The 24549-nt window shown below is 40.7% G+C and overlaps 4 long non-coding RNA genes across 4 annotated transcripts in view; 2 read left to right on the top strand and 2 right to left on the bottom strand.

Moving 5' to 3' along the window:
* The window catches only part of LOC138982639 (uncharacterized), a 186178-nt gene that overhangs the window by 72278 nt on the left and 89351 nt on the right, over positions 1–24549 (bottom strand). The gene's annotated exons all lie outside the window — the stretch shown is intronic.
* Positions 16840–20122, top strand: LOC138982628 (uncharacterized). Its single transcript, XR_011460904.1, has 3 exons — positions 16840–17786; positions 17822–18187; positions 19983–20122. It is a non-coding gene; the product is annotated as an uncharacterized lncRNA (long non-coding RNA).
* LOC138982629 (uncharacterized) lies at positions 18702–22132 on the bottom strand. The gene is made up of 2 exons (XR_011460905.1): positions 20819–22132; positions 18702–20380 (listed from the first exon to the last, which is right to left on the bottom strand). It is a non-coding gene; the product is annotated as an uncharacterized lncRNA (long non-coding RNA).
* LOC138982627 (uncharacterized) lies at positions 22148–24507 on the top strand. The gene is made up of 3 exons (XR_011460903.1): positions 22148–22358; positions 22841–23108; positions 23829–24507. It is a non-coding gene; the product is annotated as an uncharacterized lncRNA (long non-coding RNA).

The raw sequence follows: 24549 nt of genomic DNA, 5'->3' as shown, positions 1-24549 counted from the left end.
GTCATGGCGGCAAAGAAGTGTTTACATCGCATGTGCTGACTAGAAGTGGATGTTTTGATTCAGTTTTCGATCGTGTAGCAAGTGTTTTCTTCATAATGGTTAACAAGTGTGGTGTAGTTAACTGCAAGGGGAACTACAATGCAATAAATAAGTGCCGAGTCTTCAAGATTCCCAAGAACGAGGAGGAGAGAAAGAAGTGGCTTGCTGTCTAATAGTGTCTTACCTCCACGTGAGAACTTTTTCATCGACCCAGAGAAGTTCTTCGTTTGCGAAAAACACTGGCGGTATAACACAAACATTCAACAGAACAAGGCGGTATGACACACACACTCAACAGAACAAGGTGGTATGACACACATAATCTGTAGAGAGACTGAGGCGGTATAACACAAACATTCAATTGAACAAGGCGGTATGACATACACAATCTGTAGATTAACTGAGGCAGTATAGCATTAACATTCAACAGAACAAGGCGGTATGACACACACACTCTGTAGAGAGACTGAGGCGGTATAACACAAACACTCAACAGAATAAGGCGGTATGACACACACACACACTCAACAGAACAAGGCAGTATGAGTCTATGACACACACACTCTCAACAGAACAAGGCAGTCTAACATAAAAACACTCAACAGAACAAGGCGGTATAACACATTAACACTCAACAGAACAAGGTTGTATGACACACACACTCAACAGAGAGACTGAGGCAGTCTAACACAAACACTGTACAGAACAAGGCGGTAGAACACAAACATTAGGTATTTTTCTTTTCTTAATAAAAATGGAGTAGAAAAGGGGTGACAAAATACTGTTTTCTTGATGTGGCATGCACCTGTGATGACAGGTCAACTTCACTTAATGTACTTTGGTCTCTGCGGATGACTTTTTAACAGGTTTCACTGTACACAGTTTTGAAATGGGTGTTTAATGGTGGTTGTGTCAGGTTGTTTTCCCAAATCATGTCTAAAACATTGTACAAAACACTTATTGCAAATGAAAGGCACAGGTGTTCAAATTGCTAATACTATAGTATGAATGTGTGCTACTGGAGAGACCCTCTACACCCAATGTTGGCACAAAATTCCTATTTAAACTTTACAAAATCAAACTAAGATAATGCAAACACTTGATCATAACCTTTAGGACACCTTAAATGCTAGTTTTAGAGAGAAAAATAGCAATGATAGACAAACAGAGTGAGAGAGGCAATGGCCTTTGCTAGCAAAGGCTGAACATAGACTGTGCCAGTCCTTCCCTTTAGTAGTCCTTGGTCAGCCCTGAACAGGATCAAGGCCACGCTCAGCCACTTCCTCGCCAGATATCGTCTGCGGAAGTCCTTGGACCAACCAAGCTTGAGCGCGTTTACTCTGGTGGACTCAATAATATTATTTGTAATTATCGCTCTCAGTGCACGGATGAAAGTTCCCATCCGGAAACCTGGAATTTCGGATTTTGAAAATAGTTTCGGGATAAGTTTTTGGATTTTGAAAATGCTTTCAGGGGTAGGTTTCCAGATTTGGAAAATTATAAATCCGAGTAGGTTTCCGGATTTTCAAATGGATTCGGGATAAATGTCAGGATTTCAAAGGCGGTTTCGGGTAATTTCTCGGACTTTGAAAATGGTTCCGGGACAAGTTTTTGGATTTTAAAAATAGTTTTGGTGGTAATGTTCGAATTTTGAAGAAAAAAAAGTCAGGTGAATACTTTTACAGATAATTATGTAAATTCACTTTCTTTCTTTCTTTTTTTTTTTTTTTTGGGGGGGGGGGGGGATTTCCTTGTACTTGGTTATTCTTCATTGTGTCCGGCCAAAGCCCTAGAGTAATTATCAGCCCAAGCGCGTTCAAGCTTCAATTTAGTCTCAACAAACCTTACGAGCTCTATGCAACAGGTTGAAAAGTTCGCCACAGTAGAATGAAACTGAACGCACTGCATTTTTTCACAATGACCGTAGTCCGCCGCTTGTGCAAAACGGAGTGAAACTGACGAGCCTGTTCAGCGCGGTAGTGGTTTCGCTGTGCTGCATAGCACGCTTTTCTGTACCTCTCTTCGTTTTAACTTTCTGAGCGTGTTTTTAATCCAAACATATCATATCTATATGTTTTTGGAATCAGGAACCGACAAGAAATAAGATGAAATTGTTTTTAAATCAATTTGGGAAATTTAATGTTGATCATCATTTTTATATTTTTAATTTTCAGAGCTTGTTTTTAATCCAAATATAACATATTTATATGTTTTTGGAATAAGGAAATGATGTAGAATAAGATGAACGTAAATGTGGATCGTTTTATATAAAAAAATATTATTAAAATGTTCAGATTTTTAATGACCAAAGTCATTAATTAATTTTTAAGCCACCAAGCTGAAATGCAATACCGAAGTCCGGCCTTCGTCGAAGATTGCTTTACAAAAATGGCAATAAATTTGATTAAAAAATGAGGGTGTGACAGTGCCGCCTCAACTTTTACAAAAAGCCGGATATGACGTCATCGAAAAAATGAAAAAAATATCCGGGGATATCATTCCCAGGAACTCGTCAAATTTCATAAAGATCGGTCCAGTAGTTTGGTCTGAATCGCTATACACACACACGCGCACAGACAGACAGACATACACCACGACCCTCGTCTCGATTCCCCCTCTATGTCACAAAACATTTTGTCAAAACTTGACTAAATGTAAAAAGTATGATGAATGGTTGGTATTGCACAAACTTTGTGAAACTCTTTTTCCCCTTACCTCATCTCTTTCTTCTCCCTTTTTACGTTAATGGATTTTCTTGGCAGTAGTGTAGTAGACTGTTGACGTGTGTGCACTTACTCCGCCACGTCAAATTTTACGAGACACGTTACGTTTCCTTCTCTTCGGACCGGCATTTCCTTGTAATGTGTTGTCTGTAGATAAATGTTGGCGTCGATACTGAATTGATTTCTCGTCGGTCCCTAACCAGATGACGAGATAACGGTGAGCGAAGGTCAAGAGATTGACTGGAAAATACCTTCATTTTTCTATTTTTCTATATTTTTATGTGTAAACCTTCCTTTTCACTTCCTTTTCTTTAATTCCAGAAGTTTCGTCTTTCCACACTAAAGAGACAAAGACCAATTTTTGTATATATATATATATATATAAAACATCAGAAATTGTATATATATATATATAAAACATCAGAAATTGTATATATAAAACATCAGAAATTGTATATATATATAAAACATCAGAAATTGTATACATATATAAAACATCAGAAATTGTGAAAGAAACAATTGAAAGTCAGCAGAGACTTTCTTCCGAGATTTGTTAAAATCTCTCAGCAGAGAAAGAGCGAGAGAAAAAAGTATCCCTTCACAGACAGCCTATTGGGAGCATCAGACCCTCCTGAAGGGGGACGGAGATTTACAATGCATATATATATATATATATCTTAGCTTTTACTTTTTTTTTTATTCTTTTATTCCAGAAGGTTTACCCCTCCGCGAGCGAAAGTGACAAATGGCTTAATCTTTTACAACTTCGTTTGCTGTTCACTTTTTTTGTTGACTCAAAAAGTTTCGTCTCCACGTGTAAACGAGGCTGCTATCCGAGCGGGCAGATTAGTTTAACTGACCGCACCGTTTCCCCCGAACTGTGATAGTTCGAAATCAATGAGCCATCGGTTTCCGTTGATGCAGATGGCTAAATTAACCACTTTTCCCCCAATAACCAATATCTTTAATGAGTTCGCGAGTGTGTGTAATACGGGTTTGTACAATAAATGACTTATAGCAACAATTGGATTAAAAACACGCTCAGAAAGTTAAAAAGAATAGAGATAAAGAAAAGCGTGCTATCCTTCTCAGCGCAACTACTACCCCGCTCTTCTTGTCAATTTCACTGCCTGTGCATCGAGCGGTGGACTGACGATGCTACGAGTATACGCTCTTGCTGTAAAAATGCAGTGAGTTCAGTTTCATTCTGTTAGTTCCACAGCTTGACTAAATGTTGTAATTTCGCCTTACGCGACTTGTTTGTTTTGTTTTTGCTTTTTTTTGTGGGGGGGGGGGGGGGGAGAAGGGGAAAAAAAACCTCAATGACACACGTTATCACCAGATCATGCAAGACGAATACATCAAAAATCCTAAAAATTCTTGGTCCCAAAGAGTTGCAGAAGTTTGTTGAAAAAAAAGAAGATTTGAGCTGAAACAAGAGAACTGACCACAAATCATTAATTGTAAAACAATTTAGCTGAGCGCTAGAAATTGAAGAAGTGAACAGAACAAATGTCAGTAATGCAAACACATACAGTGGAAGAACACAGAAGTTGACGAATAGAAGTTGAAGAAGACGTGCAGAGAGGAACAAAGTTTCGTTGGGCCCATCCCAGATAGCTGAACAACACATACAAGTTGATGAGTAAACGTGAAGAGAACAAGTGTCGCTGACTGACCACAGACAAGTTGACTAACACAAACGCAGAGAATCAAGCAGAAACAAGTGTCCTCACACTGACCAGACAAGCCGCAAGCAATGTGCACACAAGCGTGGCAGGGTCCGACTGTCGCGTGCACGTGGAATCGGGTGCCTTATGTGTGCTTCCACTCGTGGCGTCAAGGGGTGGGCCGGGCGCGTGGGGGGACCGGGCGGGCAAAGGGTGGGGGAGGAGGTGGAAGGGGAGGGGGGGAGGGAAGCCAGAGAGGGAAGTAGTATGACTGGCGGGGGAGGTACCAGAAAAGCAGAGTTCTGAGAGTTGTGATCTCTTGGTTCCAGCATCGTGGCACAGGCGTTGGTGGTGGTGGAGATGGCGGTGGCGGTGGCGACGGCGGCGCGGCGCGGCGGCAGTAGGCTACAACACCCACAAACCGGCAGTCACCGCCGGACAGTGGCCGAGAGCGGCGGGAATGCGTGTACATATGGCCAGTTGGATTTCTCTGGCCAGAAATTATGATCAACTTCTCTAACTCCTTGTGTCCTTGCTGAGCGGGCGGGGTAGGTATCACGCTGCTAGGCGCCTGTGGTCCATCGCGCCAAGCTTTCCAACTGCTCCGGTTACAGTGAAACATCGCTCTCGCCCTTTCTCCAATATCAGTATTTGGAGAGAACGGCTAATCATTACAAATATCAATCAGACAGGTCCGTATTACGGTGCTCTACAGCAATGCACATGTAAAATGTTTCCCTAATCATAGGAGTTAAAAATAAAAGCAATTTACACACCGCACACAAATCCTACCGTGACTCCTCTTGAAAATTGTTCGTAGATCGTTTAGCAAGCTCACATGCACATTTTACCGTTGTAAGATCATTCTCACCCTTAAGGTTTCAGTTTCTAAACTTTCCAGCAAGTTAACCAAATCTAATGTGTAATACGTGACTTTTAATGAACTGACTTAGCTTTCACTGACTTGGATGAACGTGTTATCCTTGGTGTCATGAAGACCCTGAAGCAGAAACCCGTTATGACCAGTGAGAACTGACTTGAGTTTTGTAGAAAGTTTCGCGGCGATCACGCACGTTACTCGCAGATACGAGGGTGCACCACTAAAATAACACTGCATAACTTGCGTGGGGAACGGTGGTATCAGTCCCCGCTAACCCCCCCCCCCACACACACACACACACACACACACACACACACCACCACCACCTCCCCCCTCCCCTTTCACTCCCACGCCGCCAAGTATTCTTCAGTGTCTTACCTCTCCCCCCCCCCCTCCCCCCATCCCCCCGATCTACATTTCGAGTCCTCAGCCTCTGCTGAGCGACTCTCTCTCTCTCTCTCTCTCTCTCTCTCTCTCTCTCTCTCTCTCTCTCTCTCGTTCGATCCCTCTCTCTCATACTCACACACACACATACACACACACACACACAAACACATACACACACATACACACACACAAACACACACAAACGGGTAGTTTTCATGCCTTATCATGCCTGGCAAATCTTTTTTTGTGACCCAGATAAAAGCGTAGAAAATATCTTTAGCGGTGTTGTTATGTAGATGAATTTCCTCATTCTCTCTTTTAAAGTGGCATTCCCCTGGCATAACAGTGTTTGCCATTAAATGATGCCTCGATATTGTTTGTTTGTTCGTTCGGTCTTAAATTATTATTTATGCTATAATTATACACTATATCGATTGCGTCATGCCTAATATCAGTACAGGCGAATCGGCCGAGAAATGCCGGAACTACAAGCGGTCAAAAAAGTGACGGACAGACAGACAGACAGACAGACCGACCGACAGACAGACAGACAGACAGACCGACAAACAGGCAGATAGACAGACAGACATAGATTTGATTTTATTCTCGTGCAATTCGTGCGTCAACTAGTAGGTTCAGTGACAAATTTATGTTGATGATGGAGAGATTCACTTGCGGTTAGGCCGCACTAGACTCAGTTAACCCGACTAAACCTTTCTTTTGAAATGTGAGCAGGTGTTAATCTGATGGAGAACTCTCTAACCAAGGCCCATATTCCAAGAACACATTAAAGCTGCACTGTTCGCCAACCGAAACATTTCCATTCGTTGATACTCTTCATCCCGACAACAGAGTATGACTACCTGAAACGATGGGTGGAAAAGAAAACGTCCTTACACGTAAAAGCTCACTCGCGCTTCAAAAACAATACTGTATTATTTTTGTGAAGAATACGATACATGATTCTTGTGTCGCTTAGAACATACCACAGTTTTGATGTGTGTTTAAATTTCACAGGCTTCTTTCTTTCTTTATTTGGTGTTTAATGTCGTTTTCAACCACGAAGGTTATATCGCGACGGGGAAAGGGGGAGATGGGATAGAGCCACTTGTCAATTGTTTCTTGTTCACAAAAGCACTAATCAAACAATTGCTCCAGGGGCTTGCAACGTTGTACAATATATTACCTTACTGGGAGAATGCAAGTTTCCAGTACAAAGGACTTAACATTTCTTACATACTGCTTGACTAAAATCTGTACAAACATTGACTATATTCTATACAAGAAACACTTAACAAGGGTAAAAGGAGAAACAGAATCCGTTAGTCGCCTCTTACGACATGCTGGGGAGCATCGGGTAAATTCTTCCCCCTAACCCGCGGGGGGTCACAGGCTTCTGTTGTTACCGCCAGGAATAAAGGACTGAAGGACCCCTCATTTAGAGAGTAGTGTCGCGGGCGAGCGTCGATTTTCAACCAGCGTGTGTTCCAGTTTGAAAACTCTTCCTTACAAAAATGAAGCTGTATCGTTGAAATCTAACATAATTATAACCGCGCCATGTCCCAAATAGACACTAGTTCTGAAGACAGAAAAACCAAGTTAGCACAGCTTGAAATCTCAGTCATTGTATAACATCGTACGTGTGTGTTACGAATGGGTTTTATAAACTTACTTATGGTGTACTCACAAATCACTCACACTCTCTATTCCAGGTTCGACCTCACTCATAACAATAATCAAGAATAGGAAAAACAATCTACTTCCGTACTTTGCATCCGAATACTACACAATACATTCAACATACATACAAAGCAAACCAGCAAGATATTAAGTTATTTATTCCGGTTACATAAATGATTTCCCTAACTGGCCTTAACTCGCACACACATGCATTTCACTTTCTCACTTTACCACAGTCTGATTATGACGACGATGACGATAATGATGATGACGACAACGACCGGTTATGACCCAGGGTGAAGACGAAGACGGTGCAAAGTGGCACTAATGTTTACGATGAACACTGTACGGAGACGTGGACAATGGACATGACGACGATGGTACTGGTGCAGTCATTCTCTCATGCTTTCATCCTCTCTGTCTCTCATCCTCTCTGGCTGCCGAAGGAGACTGTCTCGTTGGGGGTTGCCGGACTCGTTCCTCTCGGTTCCTCCCTTTTGTCTGACGTACAAAGACAAGGACAATAATAAGTCTCTGGCGTGTAAACTGGCAATGTTGTATACATATGTATGGAGTTGGCCAGTTTACATAAACACTACTAATAATTCGATACTTTAACTAAACCGGTTTTACAACATCAAAGAATAGTTACCTCACTTCGGCAAGTCATTTACTCTATGTAACTTCCATCCGTCCTCTGTGACAATTCAGGTAAAAGTGACCGGGACAGCTCACCCGTCCACCAGTTGGGGTGGATTCACAAAAACTTCACGTACAACGTGACAAGACAAAAATCCGTGGGTGTTTAGGCTGTCAACCCTAGCATCCATGGGTGCTTGCACTTTGTACTTGACATTATATTATACCCAATTAATCAAAATCATGTTCGTAACAGTGTGTCGGTTACAAAGCGAGTTTGTTTGTTTGTTTGTTTGCTTAACGCCCAGCCGACCACGAAGGGCCATATCAGGGCGGTGCTGCTTTGACATATAACGTGCGCCACACACAAGACAGAAGTCGCAGCACAGGCTTCATGTCTCACCCAGTCACATTATTCTGACACCGGACCAACCAGTCCTAGCACTAACCCCATAATGCCAGACGCCAGGCGGAGCAGCCACTAGATTGCCAATTTTAAAGTCTTAGGTATGACCCGGCCGGGGTTCGAACCCACGACCTCCCGATCACGGGGCGGACGCCTTACCTTTAGGCCAACCGTGCCGGTACGTATACAAAGCGAGTTAAGTTGTTTCAGATTGCTGTTGGCTCGACGTGAGCAACAACTCTTTGAAGTTGCTTTTCTACGTGCTTGAACAAGCGATAAAGTTCTCCACCACAGATCTATATGTCCAGGCTTTTTTTTTCGTTAAATAAGCCTCATTCTACCTGGACACATTGCAAAGATCTACAACCTTAGTGGGGTTTTTTTATTTTTATTTTTTTAAACAAAAATTTATTCAAAATTCTTCGCATTAAACAATTCAAAACATACAACTAGGATACGCTCTCAAGCAAATGCTTATATATTACGTGACCAACCTAGGTGATTTCTGTGACCTAAACAAAAAATGCAACCCACTAAAAAGCTTTATTATTTCTACATAATTATGTTGACCGAATTACTCTATGTTTCGCGTTCATTTACATCAGCTTCAAAGACATGCCAGAAATTAACAGAATACAGACCACAGAATCTTTAATTGCCCAAGGTTGGGTGAATTTGTGATGACATTGCGGTTAAGAAACATTTCAATCCAGCCAAATACACCAACACACGCATCATTTATACAAACTGATCAACAACATTAATTTAAAAACAACACTGGACAGCATAAGTATAAAAATGCATTCACTAAAACTAGCAGTATACACTCAAGCTTCCTCGCCTCACACACACACACACACACACACGCACACACACACACACACACGCACACGCACACACATACACACACACACACACGCACACGCACTAACACACACACACACACACACACACACGCAGACTAGCTGCTTCATGTGCAGCGTCGGATTGTGTGTGTTATTCTGTTTAGTACATTGACATAATTGTGTGTGAGTTACAGGGTGACCCCAAACAAATGCAACACACAAAACATGTTAATAACTTTTACATCTGATGACTAAATGACTTCAATCAGGCAAGTGACTACCGCTCAATGGCAAACCTTACACTGTTGAGTCGATCTCCGAATTCGTTTTTTTTTTAAATTTTTAAGTGCACATAAGTCGGATAATTTGACATATAAAGGTGTCACTCTGTCAACTATCCATGCATAAATTGATGTTAGCGCACAGTCATCAAATATGACGTCATTTGGTAATCAGATATAGAAGTTATTAGCAGTTGTGTGGGTTGCATTTTTGTGGGTGTCACCCTGTAACTCACACAGGACTGGGTGGCCGAGTGGTAACGCACTTGCGCTCGGAAGCGAGAGGTTGCGAGTTCGACCCTGGGTCAGGGCGTTAGCAATTTTCTCCCCCCTTTCCGAACCTAGGTGGTGGGTTCAAGTGCTAGTCTTTCGGATGAGACGAAAAACCGAGGTCCCTTCGTGTACACTACATTGGGGTGTGCACGTTAAAGATCCCACGATTGACAAAAGGGTCTTTCCTGGCAAAATTGTATAGGCATAGATAAAAAATGTCCACCAAAATACCCGTGTGACTTGGAATAATAGGCCGTGAAAAGTAGGATATGCGCCGAAATGGCTGCTGTTACACGACACTTGAGATTGCCACAAGTTCTCAAACGTCGTATAGTTGTGTTCTTTTATTCTACGTCGCCCGTCTTCGCAACAGCAGAAAACAACTCGTCAAATTGAGTTCGAGGATTTATTCAGCATTCCATACATACAACTGCACATCGTAGCAGAACTCAAATAGAAGCTTTTTTACATACAAATCGCGCTGGCATATATAGTAAATACTCAATCTCGAGAATATTCCAGACCGAACATGATACAACTACATTATACGAGCCGTGCATGGACTAAACTAGCGACATTCTCTATGACGTACATCAAAAGCGCCGACGCACTTAATCCAAACGAACGCCACGAACTCACGACTAAAGCAGCGTGGTAAACAACTTGTTTTGACAGGACTAGAAAGTTCACCTGCATTCTCGTCCAAGCATAAATATTGTGTTTACAAAATATAATATCGGTACTTTCCCACAAAGTACAAATAAGTCAACTACATGCAACACACAAAACTGAACCAAAGCTCAGCAACGGTAGCGTTTCCTAACAGCTGCGATCTGCTGGTCGATGTGAATGCGTGATGTATTGTGTAAAAAATTCCATCTCACACGGCATAAATATATCCCTGCGCCTTGAGTCCGAGTCTGGAGATTTTTGTTTGTTTATTTGTTGCTTAACGTCCAGCCGACTACGCAGAGCCATATCAGGACGAGGAAGGGGGGGATGAAGGGGGCCACTTGTCAAGCGATTCCTGTTTACAAATGCACTAACCCATTACTTGTGTCCCAGCAGGCTTTAGTAAAACTAAATTAATACCTACTGGAAGATTACCAGTTTCCAGTATGTTAAAATAGGCTTAACCTATCTACTGCTGGACTTACATCAGAACACTAACAGATTAAACTATACATGAATCGCGAGACAAGCGGCAAGAGAAGAGATTTTTGGAAAAAATACAGGTGAATGAGCAAGAAGGCAGAAAAAAGAAAAGAATTCATGAAGAAAAAGAGAGCATGACAGGAAAGAGGAACCAAAAATCTACCTAACAGCAAACTAGAAAGCTCCTGCGGTTCCAAAAACAGGAGGGGCCTTTAATTTCATAACCGCAGTGCCCCACTGCGGGAGAGTCTGGAGATACGCGCGCGATAAAAGGCTTCATATAATATAACATAACACATATTATGTCAATGTGCTAAACAGAATCCCACAAAAACTCCCACGCTGCACTGAAAGCAGCTTGTCTGTTGATTTCTGGCATTTGTTTGAGTTGAAGGATGCTCTTGTCACACGTAAAAGTCTGAACAAATATGTTGTGTCGATCATCATCGCTTACACGAGGAGGATGTTACCTTTAACCCGTTTCCTGTTAAAGGCACACTCCTTCTCGTGAAAACAGCTCGGCTCAACGTCTCAGATATGTCCATGCTTTTACGCGACTTAAGAGCACCCCTCCACACGGACAGATACCAACAATTAGCACGCTGGCTGCTTGCTGTGGTAAGTAAGATTTTGTATGAATTAATCCATAAGAATAGTTCCCACTGTGGGCATACAGACTGTTCATTTTTGGTGTGTGGCCAAGTGAAGGAATGGTCTTATCCCATGTAAAGGCCTGAACAGATCTTTGATGGTGAGCTGAACGGTTTACACACGAAGGAGTGTCCCTTGAGATGTATGCTGCTTTTTTTTAACTTCTTTTTGTTGTTGTTTTGTTGCTGCCAGAGCTTTTCTGCAGAAAAGCGTACTTATAAACCTCTGACTGCATGTGCGTGAAGGTACTAGTGTTGTTTCAAAGGGAGGGAAATGTGCTAGAGAAACGTTTTATCTGCTTAGAATGCTGGCATTATCCGGCTGTTCCTTGGAACTATTCGCTGATGCCAATTTAGCGGAAAAGTGCCATTTCCAAATATAGAAAATTACTGCGATCAAAATAAGCGTTTATGGTTTTTGAACTATTCAAAACGGTCATGCAGAGACTTTATGACAACCGGAGAGTGTTTGATGATGAAAACGACGCAAGGCTGAACTAGGTTTAGCCTACAACAATAACAAACAACAAGTCGCGTGAAGCGATATAAAAACATTTAGTCAAGATCAACACCACAAACCAATCATCGCCGAGACTACATTCAGATAGTCTCGGCTAACCATACCGAAGAACAAGACGCGAAGCACGCGTCCGTAGTACTTATTGAACCTATTTTCTTTCATTCTAAGTACATTTTTAGAGTTAACATGACACATCTATATATTTTTGAATCCAGAAGAAGATAAGGAATATAATGCAATCAATTTTAAATCTGTTTGCGAAAAATCGATTTTAATGACAACTTTAATGAGCAAACTCATTAATTAATTTTTAAGCCTCCAAGCTGAAATGCAATACCAAAGTCCGGGCTTTGTTGAAGATTACTTGACCAAAATGTCAACCAATTTGGTTGAAAAATGAGAGCGTGTGCTGCCTCAACTTTCACAAAAAGCCGGATCTGACGTCATCAAAGACATTTATCCAAAAAATGAAAACAAGTCGCGTAAGGCGAAAATACAACATTTAGTCAAGTAGCTGTCGAACTCACAGAATGAAACTGAACGCAATGCCATTTTTCAGCAAGACCGTATACTCGTAGCATCGTCAGTCCACCGCTCATGGCAAAGGCAGTGAAATTGACAAGAAGAGCGGGGTAGTAGTTGCGCTAAGAAGGATAGCACGCTTTTCTGTACCTCTCTTTGTTTTAACTTTCTGAGCGTGTTTTTAATCCAAACATATCATATCTATATGTTTTTGGAATCAGGAACCGACAAGGAATAAGATGAAAGTGTTTTTAAATTGATTTCGACAATTTCATTTTGATAATAATTTTTATATATTTAATTTTCAGAGCTTGTTTTTAATCCAAACATAACATATTTATATTTTTTTGGAATCAGAAAATGATGGAGAATAAGATGAACGTAAATTTGGATCGTTTTATAAATTTTTATTTTTTTTTTACAATTTTCAGATTTTTAATGACGAAAGTCATTAATTAATTTTTAATCCACCAAGCTGAAATGCAATACCGAAGTCCGGGCTTCGTCGAAGATTACTTGACGAAAATTTCAACCAATTTGATCGGTCCAGTAGTTTAGTCTGAATCGCTCTACACACACACACAGACACACACAGACACACACACACACACACACACGCACATACACCACGACCCTCGTCTCGATTCCCCCCTCTACGTTAAAACATTTAGTCAAAACTTGACTAAATGTAAAAACGTCTGAGGATATCATACCCAGGAACTCTCATGTCAAATTTCATAAAGATCGGTCCAGTAGTTTTGTCTGAATCGCTCTACACACACACACACAGACAGACAGACAGACACACACACACACATACACCACTACCCTCATCTCGATTCCCCCCTCTATGTGAAAACATTTAGTCAAAACTTGACTAAATGTAAAAAAAATTCTTCGTACGTTGAAGTAACCCCCACCCGCGACCTTTGCCTTCTCCCCCGTCCTAAAATCATGCACAGCCCTCCCACGCGCTCGAACTGTCGTAAATCGGCCCCCGTTTTCTGGCTCCATTCCTTCTCCAAACCGCAACTGTCTTCATATTTGTACCCACTACCACCACGTACCATCTATGAGTGTCACACCTACCCCTCCAACTACTCCCTTGTGTGAACTGTTCACAGTTACCACCCCCCCCCCCCCCTTCTCTTTGTCGGTCTCTGTCTCTGTGTCTCACTGTCTCCCTCTGTCTCTCTCTCTCTCTCTCTCTGTATCTCTCTCTCTGTCTCTGTCTCTCTCTCTCACACACACACACACATACACACACACACACACACACACGTACACACACACACACACTCACGTACATGCACGTACGCGCGCGCGGAAGCGCACACACACATTTGTTCTGTGGTGCAAAAGCTTAACAAGCTTTAAGCACCATAAAAAGGGCTTGATGGTCGGAGTATCAAAAGGATATAAGAAAGAAAAAACCTAAGGGTTACATCAAAACATGCATATTAAATTGTCACAATGGGTGCAGTTCGCCTTTAGCCAATTTACAAATTCTATCCAAAAAGTCTGCACTTTATCACACTCCCAAAACATATGTAAAAGGGTTTGTTCATTTCTACCGCAAAATGTACACAATGACGTATCCACAATTTTTCGCAAAAATAGAAACCGTTCTGTGGGAAAAATTCTGTACAATAATCCGTACTGGAACCATCTCAGACAAGTGTCTTTTGTTGTTTTAAAAACATGTTGAAAAATAGCCTTCTTATCTAACAAACAGTCTAAAGATTCAGACCATTTTTCGATACATTTTGGGACCGTAACATGTTCAATCAGTTTTTTGTAAATAAGTTGTGTCTTACCTTTACAAATACATTTCCACACAATGGGCTCTGTCATAGTAAAATGTTTATCAAATTCTAAGCCGATTTTTCTCTGATATTTTTTAACAGCCTGGATTACACCTTGATACAATACAAAATCTCCTCGCACATTTGGATATTTAACTTTAAACGCATAATAGGATAAGTATCCATTGTGTCCCAAAATATGACCAATCTGAGCAATTCCATTGTCAATCCAGTTTTGAATGCACACTGTCTTTTTATCTCTGCGAATATTAACATTATAATGTAAACATTCTGATACAAAATCGTTAAAGGTTGTAGGGTCACATTTTCCATGTAGTTTCTTATAATGTTTAAAAACATCGGTCCAAAACGGGTTTTCCATTCTCTGCATCAAAACATTTGCAAACTCCTCTCCTCTCACATTAATTGTTATAACAGATGGACATGCTTTAAAGGAAAAGTCCAAGGTTTTTAAATATCCCCCAAAACTTGAAAATCGAATGCCAAATGTTACAAACATCTCTGGAAAAATATTTTAAAAATTGAAAAAAAATTGTTGTTGTTGTAGTTGCAGATTTAGTGTTGCGGGGCTAACCAAGACAAGTCGCCTGGGGTCAAGTAGTGGTCACGTGATTTTTGGTACACTGTGACGTTGGTACACTGTGACGTCACAAGTTATTGTGTTGATTCTACCACTAGTACCAGCTTGATTTTCACACAGAAAAGTCACCACTGTATCAGTGTATGCCCGAAAAGAATGCCTCGGTGGAGGGCAGCCGCAAACAGCAACAACTCGTCAATGTCCCCAGGCATTTCATAGCACACTTTCCCTCACAAAACTCTGAGTCTCTTGTGGAAATGGAAGAGATGTGTGCAGCACAAGCGTGCAGATTTCAAAGTGTCGGGCACTTTCTGGACACAGATTTCGCAATTTTTCTGCAGCACAAAAGTTGGCGTTTCATCCCTGAAACAAATGTTTTGACCACTGGCAGTGTCTTCCCTTCATAAACGTCCGGAAAGGGGAGTATTACGCGAGGCTGGTACAGTCGACGAGCCATCGAAACTCCGAGGCGACATACGAACAGCGGATTATCTCACAAGAAGGAATGCGTTGAAGGTCAGAGTACATGCTTTTATTTTCATGCATGTGTTCTGCGCGAACTTAGAATCCGGTTTCATTCTAGAATGGACCGGGTCCAGGTTGGAATTCTAACCCTGCGCAAGTACAGGGGTGCCATTCTAGAATGAAACCCTTGTTGCTGGTCCATTCTAGAATCGGCCGTGCGCAAGGTTGGAATTTGGGTCCAAGTTGGAATAGTCATTTCAGTTAGACTATCACACAGCCAAAGCCACAAATGTGGATTTTCTGTTTGTTTTTGTTTTTTGTGTGTTTGGTTGGGTTTTTTTTCTCGGGTTTTTTACACTTTACTCAAAGACATCGTGAATTGGGATTGTGATGTTCTGAAAGTGATTACGATTTTGAGAGACACTCAGCACTGATCGCTACGAACGGAAATTTCCGGACTGACAGTGTTTTGCCGATCTCGCTTGTAACTTTTAATCTTATTCATATACATGAAGTTGGTCTTCTGAATTGTGAAGATATAATGTCAACTTTTTTTTTAAACCGGTGACAACAGCTCTATAACTCACTCTGTCCTTCTGTTGGTCTGTCTGTCGGTTAGTCGGTCTGACCGTCTGTCTGTCTGTCTGTCAAAAAAATTGTCAAAAAACCGGACATTTCCGAGAGGGAGACAGCGCTGACATTGCAAGCGGCCGCAACCGGCTCTCATCACAAAAACAACTGCCCTGCAAACATTACTGCCCTGGTAGTCCCCCTTGCTATGGTCTGCCTTTGTTTATTGCGTACTCAGGAGTGTCAACTTTCTTGACATGACATGACATCGCAAGATCGCCAAAGGATTTTTTCAGGGGTAGACAAATCAGCCCCATTTTATCAAAGGGAAGGTGCAGGTGGAGATAATTCAAGGGAAGACAACTCTGTCTTACCTACAAACATTACGGCCCCCTTTATTCAAGGGTTTCATTCTAGAATGGCACCCCTGTACTTGCGCAGGGTTAGAATTCCAACCTGGACCCGGTCCATTCTAGAATGAAACCGGATTCTAAGTTCGCGCAGAACACATACACGTAAACATTGTTTTGCTGCGCAGCGAATACGAATTGGTGCAGAACAGTGTGTCTGGGTCCAGCTGATATTCGCTGGAGTACAGATGCGCCACAGGCTAGATCTACAAAGTTACAGAACGGTCTGAGCTGAGCTAAGAGCAAGAGTAACAAGTCGCGTAAGGCGAAAATACAATATTTAGTCAAGTAGCTGTCGAACTCACAGAATGAAACGCAATGCCATTTTACTCGTAGCATCGTCAGGCCACCGCTCATGGCAAAGGCAGTGAAATTGACAAGAAGAGCGGGGTAGTAGTTGCGCTAAGAAGGATAGCACGCTTTTCTGTACCTCTCTTTGTTTTAACTTTCTGAGCGTGTTTTTAATCCAAACATATCATATCTATATGTGTTTGGAATCAGGAACCGACAAGGAATAAGATGAAAGTGTTTTTAAATTGATTTGGACAATTTAATTTTGATAATAATTTTTATATATTTAATTTTCAGAGCTTGTTTTTAATCCGAATATAATATATTTATATGTTTTTGGAATCAGCAAATGATGGAGAATAAGATAAACGTAAATTTGGATCGTTTTATAAATTTTTATTTTTTTTTACGATTTTCCGATTTTTAATGACCAAAGTCATTAATTAATTTTTACGCCACCACGCTGAAATGCAATACCGAAGTCCGGGCTTCGTCGAAGATTACTTGACCAAAATTTGAACCAATTTGGTTGAAAAATGAGGGCCTGACAGTGCCGCCTCAACTTTCACGAAAAGCCGGATATGACGTCATCAAAGACATTTATAAAAAAAAGGAAAAAAACGTTCGGGGATTTCATACCCAGGAACTCTCATGTCAAATTTCATAAAGATCGGTCCAGTAGTTTAGTCTGAATCGCTCTACACACACACACACACACACGCACGCACACACGCACATACACCACGACCCTCGTTTCGATTCCCCCTCGATGTTAAAATATTTAGTCAAAACTTGACTAAATATAAAAAGTAGTCAGGGTTGTGGACACGTAAGACAATGCGTGTGTCACGTTATCTATTCTATTCAGTCGCAAACTATCCCCTGATATCAATTCATGAAATTGGCAGCGTTTGCTGGAATCATGGCTTAATGCTATTTTTACCAGATCTAAACTTTTGGTGGATGTGCAACCGGTAAGATAAACAGACACCTGCATGCTAGAGACAAGAACTTGAGATTACGAATTGTGCAGGGAATTAATCTTTCTGCATTGACTGAGAGACGCAAAACCAGTCTAATTGCTACAACATGGATACACATCCAGACGACTTCCAGAGGGTGTCTAAATGTTCAATGTACTGTATAGATCAGAAGCATACTTTCGAATTGATTTATACTCACACTCATTTTCTCTCTTCTTTTACTTCCAGACCTTTCATCATCACTCACGGCCACTGGTCAGAACAGGTCACTAGACACTGACACCGTGACCATTCCAGATTTCCCGGTTCTCCGTGATCACAACGCAACTGTTGACCAGTCCTGTTCCTACCGTCCAGAATCACCACAGGAGAAAACCAACGTGCCATTCATCGTAAGATTTTTGTTTTGTTTTGAAAATTAGTGCCTTATTCTAGCTTTGCAAAAAACGAGAAAGTGTCTTTGACAGATACCATCCAAATAATACATTATGAAAACAAGTACAAGTTCATTTCTACTCATGTTAATCGTTTATGCTTTCTGTGCTGAGCGACATATGGATTGAATTTCTTTCGTAACTCACCTCCCGTCAACCTGCAAAATTATATCTGTCGAAGTAGTTTCAAATAAAGTCAGTATGCTTCCGAATAAAAAATATAAAAAAGGGTATTTTCTGAAATGTTTAATTATAGACCAAAACAAAACATTCACGAGTATGTTGTTGACCTGATGGTCTTTATGGTAGACAGCAAGAGTTGCAAGAAGTTTAAGCAGTACATTTGAAAGAGCAAGGTAATTTAAGGTGGTATAATTTTAATGGAAGGTTCCACTGTGGGGCGACATGGAGGGTATCTTTGACAGACTCATTCAACATTCATACCCATGCACATCACCTCAAACACATAAGCTTTGTTCTTGAGTCAAATTTATTGGCTTCATAAATTTATATTGTGAATTTTTGTCCGTTTGCAGATTGGCTTATCTATGAATTTTTTCGAAAATATCTTGCGATCTACGTACGCATAATGTAACACATGAAGAAGAACATAAACAGTTCGTCAAAAGGAATCTAATTTGCATTTCAACCCATGTGCCTTCCTTATTGTTAATTTTTTCTTCATAAAGACTACTTGAAATAAACAAAATGTTTAACCATTTCAAGGCCTCTAAACACGTTTAAAAAAAATGCAGGTCTTTGCTCACTATATCAGATCTGCCAAGGCTCAGTTTACACAGGTAAAATCATCTGTCGACTTGAACACATACCAATAATCAACACCCTCACTGCTTCTTGGAGCTGGATTTTGTGTGTGGAATGAATCACACATGTGGCGTTTTAGAATATAATTCATAGAAGATGTACATTCTTGCAGAAAGGCTTTAATTTAATAATTCGGTCTTCGTGATGTTCTCTTAAAATAACTAACATGTGTTCCCTTTGCCGGACCTCTGAACCAGTTTTGTGAATATGCAGGTTAAACTCGTGCTTTTTCTGTGTTATCAGTGTATTTCTCATCCAGGCATGGATGCCTCCTCTTAATAGGACAGCCCTTCGACAGCCCTTCCCGTGTAAACGATTGGGTTCAAAATCTCAAATCTTACCAGGCTTTTACATGGGATGTGGCCATCCTTCCGTTTTGAAAAATACCAGAACTCAACACTCTGTAACAGTATGAGTACTCTCTTTGCGAATGTAGAATTTTACGAATTAATTTCTTAAACGCCACACGTGTAAAACATTCCCTAAAAAATCCAGCTCCAAAAACCAGTCAGGATGTTTATTCCTGGTATATGTTCAAGTCAAGAGATTTTTTTCTCCATGTAAAAGTCTTCGCAGATCTGTGTAGTGAGCAATCCTGTTTTGGAAAAGGACGTGCCTTTATGCCTGTATAGACGGTTTGATTGTTGAGATACCTGGTGGCAATGACCGCACGGGTGGCAAGAGGTAGTAATGCACAGATGACAAAAAACCGACCTGCATTTAAAAAAAAAGTTAGGAGGCCTTGATAGGGGGAAACATTTTGTTAATTTCCAGAATCTTTATGAAGAAATAATGAACGAGAAGAAAGTCTGGTCTTGAAGTAAATGCAAATTAAACTATGTATACTTTTGACAAACTTTTCTGTTCTTATTCACATGTTAAAATGTGTGCAGAGATCGTTAGTTACTTCCCCAAAACCATGTTTCAGGCAACAGGCAAACGGAAAATACTGGACACAAGCTATGCTGACCGGCTCATGGACTGACTACCTGATGCTGGAGTACACCAACAGTGGAAAAAGTCTGGAACAAAATGTTGCAGAATGTGAACCATGTACCGGACCACGTGACAACTCAGTATCTTCAAACAACGCAGGAATCTGTTCAACCAAAGATACTAGTTCAACACAGTCACACGATTTGTAAAAGTATATTTCAGCCTTCTGTAGCTCAGGGAGTTTGAACCCCACTCTTCATCCGTTTGGGAAAGTATTTCTGATTGTTTTGACTGCACAGGTTGGTAATGGTACTCTGATGCTTCTGCCTAGAAACCCCACTCGCTAGCGCACCAGCTGCCTGTTATGGGTAAGCGACGTGCCTGTATTTCCTGCAAAGCAAGACAGAATAAAACAGCAGCTTAGTTTGAGCTTTTAAGACATTCGTACCAGAGAAAACGTGTACGTGTTTGTTTGGAGAGGGTGGGTAGAATCATAAGACACGCTGTGTCTATGTGACGTAGAGCAGGTTTTCAAATTCATGCTGAAGCACTGTGTGATCGCTATTTTTTTGGCATATCTTACCTTGATTTCAGATAGACTGGGAACCGAAATGAGGATGTTTACATGAATAAACTATGCTGATATGTATGTGTTTAGAAATAAAGAATAGTTTTAATGATATATGATGGTGTGGGTTTTTTTTTTAACCCAATGTGATATTTTCGTATTTGAAAACAAATTGTACACTCTGTTGTCAATTTTACTTTCAGTTTCAGATAAATAAATCTATCATAGTGGAAATCATCTGTTTGTGTTGTGCTACTTACCCATTTTGATCAATGTTGAGTCGTCCATATTCCTGTGTGTACGCATAGTATGCAGTTTGAAAGGTAGTATATGTCCGAGCAAACACAGGAGGATGTGCTGTTAGGCTGTCTATCTCCTCATCCAGGTTTTCCAGATATTTGAATTTCGTTGCCTCTTGGAGTTTCTGCACTGACACCTGATAAGCAAAATACACGTATCACTCTGTGATCATGGCAAAATGCATCATCTGTATGCCCCGTTCAAAAATTACCTTGAGATTCTAAGGTATACACATAAATTGCAGTGGATCACAAAAACAACACGAACAGTAGTAGTACATGTATATATTCAGTTTAAAAATTCATGCAATGAGAGTCAATAACCCGATTTAACCCCAGGTAGATTCAGGGTCCCACTGACTGAATCTCATATGGTTGCTTTTCGGCACACACCACACATTTTTAATGGGACTGTGAGGTTTTGTTAATACAGTAAAATATATAGTAGCAACGTACTGTCTGTTCAGTGTTCGTGACGTTTGAGAATACCGAACTATGCACTAACGCATTGTCTTTTTGTAGTGTGACTGTCCGATATTGCGTACTCCTAAAAATCAATAATCAAAAAGTTTGAACTGCTGTAATCGTGTTTCAGCATATGTCTGACACTGACAGTGCTTATTTGCTTCCAAAACGGCTTGCGATATCACGCCATCAGCGTTTCGCCACTGCTCAGAAAATCTTATGATTTCAGATCTAGTTTGAGATCGGAAATCACGTGTGCTCGTTTAAAAAAACTAAATTCATGTATTACTTCCCTTTGACGGTTTCGCAAGAAAAATGTCAGGATCACTATTAGATCTAGTATTAGCACATGAAAGCAGCCCACCGCCATTTCAAAAAAGTTTCACTGTTTAGTGGTGTCGATGTCATGTAGTGTCTTACTGTCGCAAATAAAAATACCTGGATAATTGCAGTTTTGTCCGCAAGAAACAGGCTTTGCGCAATGTTAACTTGATGTCTACATGTTTCGTTGTGTGACTGAAGAATTACTCAGAAAGAGAAAATAAGGATAGTCGCGTGTGAACATCACTGTGGAAGCATTTATTCTAAACTGGGCAGTTCAAGGACGAAATCCTTGATTAAAGATAGGAAAATAAACAACACCAGATGCCTGAAATAATAGCATAAATCCATAATCTTTACATGCTTACAGATCTGTGGAAGCACATCAACTGATCTGTGAAAAACACACCTGACTTCGATCTAGCATGCACGAGGTAGCGACTACGGACTAGTGTTTCAACATCACAACAAAGAGAATCACATACCATTTCGTATACACCACTAAACAGTTCCGCGGCCATTGCGACAGTGCGCATGCGTAGCATTTTTTCGAGTAAACAACGCGTCGTGCTAGCTTCTCAGCAACTTGAAACATGTGCGATTTGAGCGAGATTTCCATCCAGAAGGTGCGACTGTGGAGCACTGAAGCATCGAAAACCTTGTCGTGTGTACGGAAAACGAGTGTGGAAGGTGCACACGAGGAACTTGTAGCTAGGTAAGTTTTATTTCTTTCGTTATTTACTCTTTGCAATGATGCGATGTGTTGTTCATTCCCAAGACCGGTTTTCCGCCCTGTAAGTTGTAACACTAACAGTAACTTAGTAAGTGCTCTCTCTTCAGATACGCTTAACTTTTCAGTTGATTAAAGTCAAAAACTTGAATAAGTGCCGTTGATCTGTCCACGGAATCTAACTTATTATGAAGTATAACTATATTCCGATTCGTGATGCATAGGCTACATGTTGCGATAGTGTATGCAAAAGTTTTCCATTTTCAATCTGACGTGTGGGTAAGATAAGAAACAACAAACATGCATACTAAGTTGCCACTGCCAGTTTGTATAGCTGCTAAGCTTACCTCAGGCTGAGTTAGTGAGTATTTTGTACGTTTACATACAAAATGGTGATGAGGGGGAAAAAGAATGCCTTCCACAGGTGCGAAAAACTGTGATTTGATCTCAAGGCCTTTTTGTTTTAGAGCTTTTCCTGCTTTGGAACTTGGGAGATGGGATTCCTGTCGACCGTGAAGCAGAAAATGCAGAGAGGGTGCTTCTTCGGGAGTACAAGCAGAAGTTGTATGTGAAAGGGGTGCTTTATCCTGATCCATTCATCATCACAACTGGATTGAAAGGCAGCAAGATGGGCGATTCCTGTGGCCAAGCGTCTTCATCGCCGGCTGCCTGTGAGTGTGAGCTCGACCTCATGCATCGCCTCGTCAACGAGTTTTAAGGAGGAAAGGCTTACAGGTAGGAAACCTCTCTACTTTTTTAAATAAGTCATATTTGCACTTTACTTTTGAAAAAGAGAATGGTTCAAGTTGAATTGCAAGATGGCAGTGCAGCCTAACAACATTTTGGTTTCAGTGAACAGGGAATGTGTCAAAATCTGAAAAACCAGCATACTACTATTAATACACACTAAAATTATGCCTGTCGCTGTCATATACATATAATTTTTGAAAAGTGCAGTGATACTGATAGTGATACAGTTAATCAGCAATGACTGAACCGACTTTCTAAATTCAGGGATGATCAAATCATCTGACTAATGGCCAGGGGCGAGTACAAAAAATCCGTTGTGCTAGTTAAAACCGCTTGGCAACTCGCCTGGTTGGCTAGTGAAAATTCTCGTCAAATGCAACACTTCTGGTTGTATACTCTAGTTTCAAAACGTTATATAAACAATGCAGTTATAGCAACTGTGGTTTGTACCCGGCAAGCAATTCTTTTTGGTGGACTGGACTTTCTTGAAATGACTCACCTGTCTGGCAAGTTAAGATTTTGAGATCTGGCCATCCCTGCAACTGTCTTAATTTTGCAATGCTCTTCATGCAAGTTGCACTCAAATTTGTGAGCAATTTGTTATGTACAACTTGGTAAATTGTCCTAAATGATGCTTTAGTAAAAGTTGTTGTCTCCTTTCTCTTTCTCATATTGATTATTTTCTTTTTTTCTCCCTTTTGGCAGTGTTTTGACCATATGCAACAGGCTGCAAGTCATTTTGGAGGAGGAAGCCCCTGATTGCATCTTTGTCAAAACCAGAAAGAGACTTCTACCTGTCTCCAAGAGTCAGCCATCACAACCACCTGTTACCCAGAGCCAGCCATCACAACCTCCTGTTCCCAAAGTAATCCAATTGCCCGTTTTGATACAGGCAGCAACAGGATGCACTTAGGAGGAGGAACTAGTAGAAGTAGGGAAAGCGGTATTAACAAAACAGCTTTTTCCTCTTAACTATGAAACCACACAGATAAACAAGGAGAGCAACCCTTCCACAAAGTAAATAAACAATCCTGACGACTCTAATAATTTCAACAATTTGTCAACTCATGTAAAAGCTTTGCCAGATCCAGGCATTAAGCTCTACTCGTTACACATGTAATGGGCAGAGCAACATTGTTGAACAGCTGCTTGTAAGTTTTCAGCCTGAAAGGTAGTAGGGTGGGTCGCATCTAAAATATGAATGTTTGTCTTGTCAAAACCTATGTAAATTTTCCTACATTTTAAGACTCCCTCTTTTTCTGTAGTGGATTTTTTTTTATCAGATTATTGTTTGGAGTTCTGAAAAGGAAGGCTCCTGTGTACACCATTATAGATATGACTTTTACTGTACTACATTTGTGTTTTTGGTATATATATATATATATATATAAATATATAAAACTAGATATCTTTCTTCCCAATATGT

Source organism: Littorina saxatilis, linkage group LG12 (assembly GCF_037325665.1).
Source record: "Littorina saxatilis isolate snail1 linkage group LG12, US_GU_Lsax_2.0, whole genome shotgun sequence".
In the NCBI taxonomy this organism is placed as follows: domain Eukaryota; kingdom Metazoa; phylum Mollusca; class Gastropoda; order Littorinimorpha; family Littorinidae; genus Littorina; species Littorina saxatilis.
This window is presented reverse-complemented; position numbering and strand designations above follow the sequence as displayed.